Consider the following 11,985-nt stretch of genomic DNA (forward strand, 5'->3'; position numbering starts at 1 on the left):
GAATATCTTCTTAACCCTATCCACCCTCCCCTCCCACCTCTCCCCAAAAAAAAGAGTGGTCCTAAAGTCATCTCTGGTCTATAGATCCAGCAGCATTCTGCCCCATTTAAGCCTCTGTTACATAGAATTAGTTTCCTTTGAAATAGAAGATACTGAAATAAATACAGTCATGCATTGCTTAATGATGGGGATACATTCTGAGAAGTGCATCATTAGGCAATTTCGTTGCCTTATGAACATCATAGAATGTGCTTACACAGACATAGATAGTATGGCCTAATGTTCCTAGTCTACAAACCTGTACAGCATGTTATTGTACTGAATACTGGAGCCAATTATAACAATACTAAGCATTTGTGTATCCAAACATGTCTAAACATAGAAAAGATACAGTAAAATTATGGTATTATCATCTTTTAGGACCATGATATGTGCATTGTTGGCTGAAACGTCCTTATGTGGCACGTGACTGCATATGTATGAGTGTGTGCATGCCAGCAGTGTATCTGAAGTATGAAGTATCTGAAGTATGTTTCAGCAAATGTTAACAATTGTTGGATCCAGATGATGGACAGATGTGTGTTCATTAGTCTAGTCCTTCTGCTATTTGAAATTATAAAAAGTTTTAAAATCGTTTTAAAATATAGAAAAAAATAAATAATTAAATCCTGAGTTATTGGCCTAAGAATCACCTGAGTACCTAATTTCCAGCAGTGTCTGGCCATGTTCTTCCAAGACTAAAATGTGTGTACGAACTAACTTCAAGTCCATGCTGTGCCCAGATTGGGGGTTGCTGGGATCCTTGGTCATGTCTCTGCGATACCTATGGTGCAATTGCAGAGTTAATAGGCAACAAAATATAATCGTGTGTGGGAAGTGAAAAGAGCAGAGCAGTTTGCCATTTGTTCATTTTCACAAGTTGTAGGCGCTTTCGATGGCAAAAATATTCATAGGGTTAAGAATCAGCTTGTTTGGTAAACTGCAATTAGCATGAACTAGGTCTCCTCAGCTTCTGGAAAAGGGATAAATATAGATGTCGATATTTTCTGTGGGAAGACAGAGCCCTGAGCTTCTATTTTAGAAGCTCAGGGGAAAAAGTGCCTTTGTAAGGTGCATACCAGCCAGGAAGGAAGGCCTTGGTTCCAGACCCACTGTGAAGACAGTGGGGAAGTGCTGCTTGTTTTGGTCTGCTCACTCAGGAGTCCAAGGCCCAGAAATGGGCCCTACATGATCCCTAAAGAAACTACACAAGAAAGGCTGTAAACAGAGCGGTGAACCACGGATTCTGGAAGTCACAAAGCCCAGCAGTGATCCCTGCTCTGCTGCTCATCAGCTGTGTAACTCTAGCTGAACAGAGCCTCACCCGTCTACGCCCCAGTTTCTTCATCTGCAAAACGACAATGATGATGAACACATGGAAAGCACTTACAGTGGGATCTGGCACAAAGCAAGTAGTATATATGGATTAGCTGTGGTTATTTTTTCATATTTTATATTAACTAATCTGCAGACTTGGATTTCACAAATCTCCTCACTACTGTTACTTTCTCTGGTCCAGGATCTAATCCCATGTTGCATTAAGTTGTCATGCCTCCTTAGACTCCTCCAGTTTGGGACAGTTCTTCAATCTTTGTCTTTCACAATCCTGGCACTTTTAAAGAGATCTGGCAGAATGTCCCCCATTTTCAGTTTGTATAATGTTTTTGATGATTACATTGAAGTTACATATTATGGGCAAGAATATTGCAGAAGTGATGCTGTGCCCTTCTCAAGTGTATCATATCAGGAAGTATATGAATGAAGTTCATCTTATTATTGGTGATGTTCACTTCTATTAGCAGATTAAGGTAGTGTCTGTCAGGTTTCTCTGCTTGGAAAGCTGCTATTAATTATTAAGATATTTGTTAAGTATTTCTTAAAGAGAAATACTTTGAGATTATGCAAATGTTCTGTTTCTCATCATTCTCTTGCCAACCACTTTTAACATCTATAAATGATTCTTCCTGACACACTTGCTAATGTGGTGCTTGCCTAATGATTGTCTTCTATTTTCAGCATTCCTGATACACTTATTAACTCAAATTCTACTTTAAAAAATGGCAGTCCTTTCTATTTTCTTCAACTATTTATATAAGTGTGACTCAATATTTATTTTAATCTACGTGTTACATTCCATTGCTTTATTTGTTGTTCTTATTGTTGCTGCTTAAAGCATCCAAGATTTCACTGGTGCTAGTCCAAGTTGATTCCTGTGTCCCTTTAATAATTTTGTTATGATTCCATCAGTTGTTAATGTTAGAAGAAACAGTGAAGGACATATAGGAATTCTCTATGCTATCTTTGCAACTTTTCTATCAGTCTAAAATTATTTTAGAAATTTTTTTTTAATTTGGAAAAAGGACTCAAAAGGATCATGAAGATAGTTCCCGGTAATGTTCTTTCTTTAGCTGGGTGCAGGTCACGTGGTTGTTTCTTTTGTGAAAATCCATCAAGCTATACATTTATGATTTGGATACTTTTCTATGTGTTTTACTTTAGTAAAACATTTCTAGAGGTAGGTAGTAGTGCTTTACAAATATTGCTCGAGAATTTGGCTGTAAAATATATAGTAACAAAATAATAGACAGGATTTCCTATAGAAGGGCCTGCTGGTAAGTTTCAAATCACCCTCAATAACCATTGGAGAAATCCTCAGCCAGGAGTAGCTTAGAGCAAAGTCCCCGTCTGAGTTTTATTTAGACCCCTGTGTCTGATGTCGCTGTGTTCTGTTTCATAATCTTCTTGGTCACTTGCATTTCCCAAGGTGATCCACATCGTTTCTGTCCAGTTGGTCACTTTCTTGGACCAGAGCTGAAATGTTAATGGTCAGGCCTCAGTCTCTCTGTCTGCAATTCCCTGATGTTCTAGCTCTGTATTAGGTGGGATATACAGACAGTCTGTTTTGTACTATATAATCTTCTGAAAATGTACATTGATTGCTCTAGCTATTGACAATGTTTATTGATCATTTCAATTCCTCCTTCATCTGTATTGCCACCACCCTTTGTACACGTCTCTATTAAAACGTGAGTTATATTGTTCCTATAGATTACGTACTCTCCAAAAGAAGGGAATTAAGTCTTCCCCATATTAGTGTCTCCAGTACCATGTGTGGGGCTTTCTCTGTAGAAACTAACTTCATGAGGGTGGGCAAACAAGAGGGTCAGGGAGAGAGTGTTAACTATCATCTTCTTGATAGTCACAATCTTCTATAATCTAATATTGACAGTGACATACTGTCACTTTTGTCACATTCTATTGATTAGAAGCAAGTCACTAGACTACCCCATACTCAAGAAGGGGGAGGAATACACAAGGGCATGTGTGCCAGGAAACAAGGATGCTTGGACAATGTCAGAAGATGCCTATCACAAATGAGATTAAGAGAAGGCAATAAAGTGTAGGGAACTTTAGAAATATTTTCTAAAAACTGTTGATTGCTCTGCTTCCTGATTTGTGTTGGCATTTATGTTCACCTAAATATGACTTACTGTTTACTTCTGATAGAAGTAGAAAAGTATGTTGGTGGTTCAGGATGATTGCATGCCATATAATAAATTTCTCAAGAATTATTTTTGTGAATTCCCTTCTTGTTATGTGACATCAAATCTCAGCAGCCCATTTCATTTATTAATTATTGATAGTCATATAAATAAAAATAATGGCATAGGTTTAAATAAAATTCATAATCTATGTGTTTTAGTATATTTCTCTGCTCTTCTGCTCCCTCATTCTTAGCTGACGGCCATTTTTCCCCTACTCTGTCCTCACCAACACAAATAGAAGTGCAAAAAACATACCAAACCTATCTAAATATGAGACAGAAATTTCTGTATATATGCATTTATATTTTTAAAGGTTGTCCCTGCCTGAGGATGGAGAAAGATTGATGAGAAATCAGAGAAGAGACTGAAATTGAAAGGGAAGGAGTAGAGGGAGCTAAGTATCAGGGAGAAGCAGCACCTGTCAACTCGAGGGCCAGGTGGGCCTCAAGATACTTGTAACATTGTCAAAGATACTTGTAAGCTCCCTAAGTACATGGTAGAAGCTTTGGACACCTTATATAGGGGTAAAGGCTTGAAAGGAAAGCCTTGTTTTCTAAGCAAAGTAGAACCTAACTAAACCAATTGAGGATTAACTCTTATGAGCTGAGGTAGGAGTGAAAATGTTACCTGTTTTTAAATTACAATAGCACCAGTGGTAATGACTACCACTTACAAAGCATTTTCTTACCCGTGTTACCTGGATAGGATTATTTCTTGCTCATGGAGAGTTGGGCCAGTGGCCCTCCTCCATCTCATAGTTACGCCATCTGGAACACATTGCATCCAAGTCAGCACAGAAGGAGAAAAGAGAGAGAGAGGAAACATATTGATTCTAACTGGCCTTGACCCAAGGTGACCAACATCAGTTCTGTTCACATTCTATTGTCTTGAATTAGTCAGTCATGTGGTCAGAACCTAACTGCAAGATGGGTATTGAATGTAGAAGGGGACATGGATATTTGATGAGCACTAACTCATCATCCTATGTGATCCTTGGGGCATCACTGAGGCTCCCAGAATTTAAACAGTGTGTCCAAATTGTACATTAATAAGCGATTTTATGCCTATTTATGTTCTGTACTTGTTTATATCTCATATTTTCTTTGACTCAGATTACTTTCTTTCTGTCTCAGTAATCTCCACCCTTAAAAAAGCAAAAGGTTAGTCAACTCCACAGGTAATGTCATTCTTACCCAAGTCATACATGCAGTTGTTAGAAGCCATTCTAACGCGTGCAAAGCCAGTCATATTATGGTCTAAATATGGTACCATTCATTTGTGGATAGTGAAGAACATTCATAGCTGAAGACCCCAGTTAGTGTGAGAAATAAAAATATCCAAGGTTTCAAAGGGAAGGAAACATTTTTTTCACACACACAAAAAAAATTAAAACATTTTCCTGGACCATCAATCTCTTTGAAACAGGCTTTAATTATTCAAAAAGAAATTTTATTTCTGGAACCAAAGATTTGGATATTCCTTCACAAGGTAAAAGTTTTGAGACATCCACTTTGTTGAGTGCTCTATAAGATTTTCTCTGACCTTATTAGAATTTAACACTTCCCTGAGACACACTGGTGCCCATGCCTCAGAATAGGAAGATTCTGGCAATCTATTTTCCAGTGCAACCATCCTAAACCACAGTTCAATCATGTCACTCCTCTGTTCAAAAAATCTGCCTTGGCTTCCTTGGTAGACACTCTTGGTTGATGACTCAACCATCATTTTTCCCCTTCTTCCTGGCTAACCAAACCCTGATTCTCTTCAAGAATTGGAAAGATTTAATGTGTTCAGGAGAAGTATTGTGGAGCCTAAAGCAATTCCATCTCCAATGCCAAACCACCATGTTGAGTCCTGCTTAACACCAGTTCCAGGAATGCCTCTAAGATTTCCAGTTTATCTGTTGTTCCTTGTATAAGAGAAAATGATACTTGCCATAAATTCTGCCCTTAATCAAATTCTCCTACATATTTCCTCTGAAGTGAAAAAAACAAACAAACAAACACCCTTTTCCTGTGGTTAATATGCCCTGGGTCTGGGGGTAGCAGCACAGAAATCTACTGCCTTACAGCCATCCAAGATCACACTGCTGTCCATAAGTTCTCCCATAAAATCACTTCATACCAACAAACTGGATTTGTCTTTGGTTTCTCGGTTCCCTTGGTGTTTGGGTGTCACTTTGCATATAATACAGTCCTTTCACAAAACAAGTACATTCCTCCCAAACTCCAAAATATTATTCAAGATGCCATATATCAGTCATTCCCATTCAGATGCTTACTGTTCCAGCCTTACTGTATCTGGCTGAGGGTGAGTATGTGACATAACTTTGATCAGGAACATGTAAGGGGAAGTCTTTTAGAAAATTTCCCCCAAAAAAGTGGTACAAACTCAAGAGGAAAGCTTTCATTTACCTTCAAGTTCACTTAGACTATAATTTATTCACTTCTACTTATCCAGAACCTAGTACAGTCCCCAGCACATATAGGATTCTGGATAAATACTTACTTAATTGAAAATAATCAATTGCTGATTTTTGTTGAGAATTGACAGGATCCTTTAAGATTAACCTGTCCATCCCCCTCATTCCTAGATGAAAAAATTAAATGCTACCCTGAAAGGACTAAGAATTTAGTATCAGAACTGGTATAGAACATAAAGCTTCTGATTTTCAAGTCACTAAGAATTTTTTCCATTTTCCAGTTTCTAGGCTGAAGCTATTTTTTAGTTTGACCACTTTATTCAACTCTGGTGACATGACCTTCCCCCAGCTTTAGCTTTACCAGTCATAGAAATAATTTTCCATAAATCCTACTATGAGCACCAAGAAGAAGAGAGAAATGTCAGAAAGTAGAAAGAATATATCCTAGCTTGGAAATCAATCATCCTCAGGATCACACTAACCTAACAAACCCTGCGTCACTAGACATCCTGACTTTACAATCCAGGTCCCCTGACACTGAGCCTGGAAGCCATCCCTGACCCCCATCAGAATGGCTGGGGCATGGTACCCTGCATTACCCTCATCAGTCAAATTCCTCTCCTGGAGGCAGTTAAACTTTGCTTTCTGGCCATCAACCACTGCCTGGTTTTCTATTCCAAACTGAAAAGAACACACATGAACACAATATTGACGCATAATCTGACCATTTTATGCCTGAATGTTCCTGCTGCCCCACCCATCTCAGATAGGGGCCTTGGATCCTGAGCTCAGCCTGGATGCTCTCTTGACTCTCTGAATGGCTGGCCATTAAGTCTCAACATGCTGAGTTCACCCAGGATGAGGCAGGAAGGGGTCAAGGCAGTGGCCTTTAGCAAGGGCTTTGACCAGGATCAATACTCATTCATGCATTCAACAAAAATTTATTGAACATCTACTATGTGCTCTTGACAGCAAAGTTATGGTGGTGAGCAAACAGACAAGGTCCTTCACCATTATACCTATATTTTAGAATGAAGCAGGCATTACATAAGTAAACAAGTGCTCACATAACGTGTCACATAATTCAAGAAATATCAGATGCTGTGAAGAAAAACAAAGGAAAGTCAGGGAAATCTAGGGATATAGATGGAAGCAACTGTTTATTTTAAATAGGGTGGCAAATGAAGACCTTTCTAAGAGGATAACACTTGACATAAGACCTAAAAGAAGTAAGGGATCAGGTCATGAGAAAAACTTAGGATGACTATTTATGCCTGGAATAGTTACAGTTTACTATCATTTCCTGATACAATCGTTAATAACAACTCATTATACACCCAAAATTATCCCAGTTGGGAAAATAAATTACATGAATTTGGAAGTAAATTATACCCAGATTGCACTAACACTCTGGTGGACTTGAGTTAAATGCAAAGGAAATAGTGAGTGCAATGGCCCTGAAGTGGGAATACACTGGAGTGATTAGAAACAAAAAGGGTGATGTGGGTGGAGTAAAGTGATGGAAAAACAGGGAGCTAGAGATAACTGAAGAAGGGACAAGCAGAGCCTGCAAGGTATTTCAGGTCAGAGTAAGGAATTTGGATTTTTAATATAATGGGAAATCACAAGAGTGTTTGGGAACAGGGAGTGACAAAAACTAATTGAGATATTTTAAAGGTCCATCTGGATTTTCTGTAAAGAACACACTACGTGGGAACAAAAGGAACAGAGACCCCAGACTGGGAGTCTAAGAAAAACAAACCACTTTTTCTCTCTACTCTCATACAGTCACTTAACACAGCACTTCTGACACCAGAAGTGTGGAGATTCCTCCTCACACACCAAGCAATCAGTTCTCCAGTGGGAACCAAATGCATATCCGACAATTTAGTTCAATTCTGTCACATTTTACCTAGAGATATGTCTCCAGCAACCTCTGCTTCTGACCAACCAGCTATACACTTGGGTTCTTATTAATTGAATGACTGGTCTCCTATTCCAGACTAAAAAGAACAGACATGAACACAACGAGGACACACAATCTGCCCATGTTGTGACTGAAGACTCCTGCGGCCCTATCCTTCTCAGAGCTCAGATCCCTTGGATCCTGAGCTCAGCCTGGACGCTCCTTTATCTCTCTGATTGGCCTAATACCAAATCCCAGCAGGCTAAGTTATCTCTTCTTGGGTTCAATTAATTTGCTAAAGCAGCTCACAGAACTCAGGGAACATTTTACTTTTGTTCACCCATTATTATAAAGAATATTATAAGGAAATACATAGAGCAAGCATGTGGGAAGGGGCACAGGGCTTCCATGCCCTCTCCAGGCTCACCACCCTCCAGGAACCTCAACATGTTCAGCTATCTGGAAGCTCCTCCAAACCCCCATTCTTTTGGGTTTCTATAGAGGTTTCATTATGTAGGCCATTGGTGATCAGCTCCTCTTCAGTCCCTCTTTGCTTCTTGAAGGTGAGAAGTGGGGCTGGAACTTTCAACGCTCTAATAACCTGGCTGGATCCCCTGAAAACCAGACCCCATTCTGAAGCAATCCAGAAGCCCACCAAGTCACATAATGAGAACAAAAGATGCTCCCATCTCCCAGGGAATTTCAAAAGATATCGGAGCTCTGTCAGACACTGTTAACACATAGGAAATGACAAAGATCTTAGGAGCTCTGTGTCAGAAACCAAGGTCAAAGATGAAATACTAGAATTGAGGGAAGAGATCAAATATATGTTTCTTGCCTGGCACAGTGGCTCATGCCTGTAATGCCAGCACTTTAAGAGGCCACAGCAGAAGATCACTTAAGCCCAGGAGTTCAAGAGTAGCTGGCCCACATGGCAAAACATCATCTCTACAAAAAGATAAAAATACAAAAAGTTAGCCAGGTATGGCGGTGTGTGCCTGTAGTCACAGCTATCCAGGATGCTAAAGTGGGAGGATCACCTGAGTCCAGGAGGTCAAGGTTGCAGTGAGCCATGATCACACCACTACACTCCAGCCTGAGCAACAGTGAGATCCTGTCTTTAAAAAAAATATTTATTTATTTTTAATCACAATATCACAGGAAGTTACTGTAGTAATCCAGGTGGTAAAATGCTGCTTTGAACTATGGTAGTAAAAAAAATGTGGTCAGATATGGGGTACATATTGAAGGGAAGGCCAACTGGTAGATTAGGTGTGGTGTGTGAGACATACAGAAGAATCGAATATGACATCAGGGGTTCTGTTCTAAGCAATGGCACAAATGGCAGTGCCTACCAAGTAGGTAAGATTGAGAAAGGAGCAAGTTGGGATAGGAATGGGAGAGAGGAAACCATGAGTTCTGTATTTATTGTGTTAATCTGGAAAAATTAATTGGTGTCCCCAGTGGAGACGTTGAGTAAGCACAGGGTGTGCAAGTCTGCATCCCATGGTATAGGGTATGTCCAAAGGGATGAATTTTGGAATTAGCATATAAATGGCATAAGTGTATGCTCACCTCATAGGAATATTTCTCTTGAATGTTTTTTGTCTTGTCATTATTGATTTTACTTATGTTTCTTTTCCATCTTTTCTTTCCTTCTGCAATATCATCTATTTTTGTGTTGGATCTCTTGAATCTCTCCTCTAGATACTTACGTTTACTCCCAAGATCTCCATGTTTTTATCTTTCTGCTGAAATACTGGTAACAGACATGGCTGGTGCCCTGTTTCCTATACACTTGACATCAATCTTGGATGTCAACTGCAGCTGCCATGGACAATTCCAAGTGCACTCAGACTTGCCTTGTGCTGACAGCTGTCCACCTCAACCTCTGCCCACATCTTGAAATGCAGAGGAGTTAAAGCTCTCAGGAACATTTCTCCATGAGTGGGGACTGTGAGACTGTAAGCAAATTCTCCAGCCTCCTGTCTTTCAAGAGCTCAGTTCAGGAGGCCTTTTAGATGCTTCTCAGGAGGTCCCCATGGAATTGAGTCTTGCTGCCCATAGCAGTGACTTTATAATGCATCCTTATATCAGATTTTACTGTCCCTGTCTCAATCTCCATACTCTCCCACTCTTGCTTCCTGGAATTATCTGCCAAACACACTGCTTACACCTAAGTCTTTGTTTCAGTTTCTGATTTGAGGTAGCTTTGGGGGAGGGAGGGAGGGAGCCAAACAAGAAAATATTTTTAGATATTCTTGTATTTACTTCTTCATACTGCAGATTTGGACCTCAAATTGATCATTCTCAAATAGCAAAGATTTTAGCTCAAAAATCAAGTAGTTATCAAGCTCCAATAAGGCTATATTGTATTTTGTTTCTTCCCTCATCCTTTCTCTACTCAGAAGGTCATACATCTCCCCCAGTAGCTCGAGTTCACCAAGTTTGTGCCCTAATTGCTCAATGTGATTCTCTTCTCCTCTTTTCCTCTTCTCTGACTGTTGGGGCCTATCAAGCCTAAATGCTAAGATATTCTTAATGATGGGATTTTGAGAGAAATAAAAGGTTGAGGTATCTTTTATCCTGTAGGCCTGTGGTTTAAGGGCAAGGTATCAGCCCCCACCTAAGGCTGCTAGGGTAGCCTCTTCAGTATCAGTTCTACCAGAACTCTTCCAACCTGGAAAGAGGGAAAAATTTTACCAGCTCTTTCAAATTCTTCTTGGTCTTCTGTAGGTTAAGGAAATGAGCACACCCTTAAGGATTAGCATTAGATTTCCTTTAGGATCCAAAGGCTCCTCCTGACCCAGCACTCTCCTATCCTCATCCTTAGTCTTTGATGCTGCTCCCTGGGTGAGTGTCCAGCATTAGAAGAAGTCCCATTCAGTTCCCTTTCAGGGAAGTTAAAAGAGCCTGCGACCCTAGCTATGCCAGTTACTGAAAGATCTTGGTTCCAACTTGGCTCAGAAAAAGCAAATTTTCTTGGAATCAGAAGGGAGGGAAAGAGAGTTATGTTAACGTCACCATATTCCCAGAATCCCCTTATCTCAATTATGGAGGATAAGTAAACCTTTGGACTGGAGAAATAATGTAGGAAGTGAATACACATTTTAAAAAAGGGCTGAAGACAGGGTGCTGGGACATGCAAACATTTAGAGGACAGGAAGAGGAGAAGAACTTATTAATGATATCATTGAAACAAATTTTAGAGAAAATATTTCTAACAAAACTATATTTTATTAATAAAAACAGAGTAATAAAATCCTCAGTATTGAGGATTTGTGGACAGAGAGGTCCTGGTAAGACCTTGTTGATACAGAAAGTGACTCCTCAACCTTAGTTAGTACAAGACAAGAAAGAGGAGGAACAAAATTGCAGCTACTTTCCCTTGGCAGAAAGAGCAGCCTACAAAGGAAACAGGTCAGTATCCAAGAAGTGAATGAAGAGCATACTAGTCAAGCGACTGGGGAGCTAGAGCCTGTGTCCAGGCAGAAAAGATGAGACAGGTCCCAGAGAGGGAACCCAGCCATTTGCAAGATTCTATGAACACAGGAAAATTCCAGAAAAGATGGGAGACTAAAGATGGGAAAAAAGGTGTTTCCAAGGCTCTCATAATTATCAGGAAAATGCACCATGTCTCTGGTTGCAGGATAAAGAAGTAGCAAGTTTGTATGGAATTCTAACTTCTATAAGAATCTACTTTTCAGACTTAACGCTCTACATATGGAATATATAGTATTTTAACTTTATTAAGCTTCTTAAGAGTCTTGTAAAAGTGCTTACTCTGTATCTCAGATAATCACAGGAGAGCTAGAAAAGGCAAATACGCTATTCAGAAATATTCCTTGAAAATACTGACTTGGAAGAGTTCATTTAAAATATGAATGCCCAGGCATGTTATTTCATAATTAAAAAATCATAATACAGAACTTGCCAGTCTGAAATCACCTGATTTAATGCAATCCCTAAAACAGTCCTGTGTGAAAGGCAAAACAGATATCATTAATATCCCCATTTTATAAGTGAGGAAATGAAGGCTTAGAGAAATTAAATGACTCATTCAAGGTTGTTTG

This window comes from Rhinopithecus bieti, unplaced genomic scaffold (genome assembly GCF_001698545.2).
Source record: "Rhinopithecus bieti isolate Rb0 unplaced genomic scaffold, ASM169854v2 scaffold_9663, whole genome shotgun sequence".
In the NCBI taxonomy this organism is placed as follows: Eukaryota; Metazoa; Chordata; class Mammalia; order Primates; family Cercopithecidae; genus Rhinopithecus; species Rhinopithecus bieti.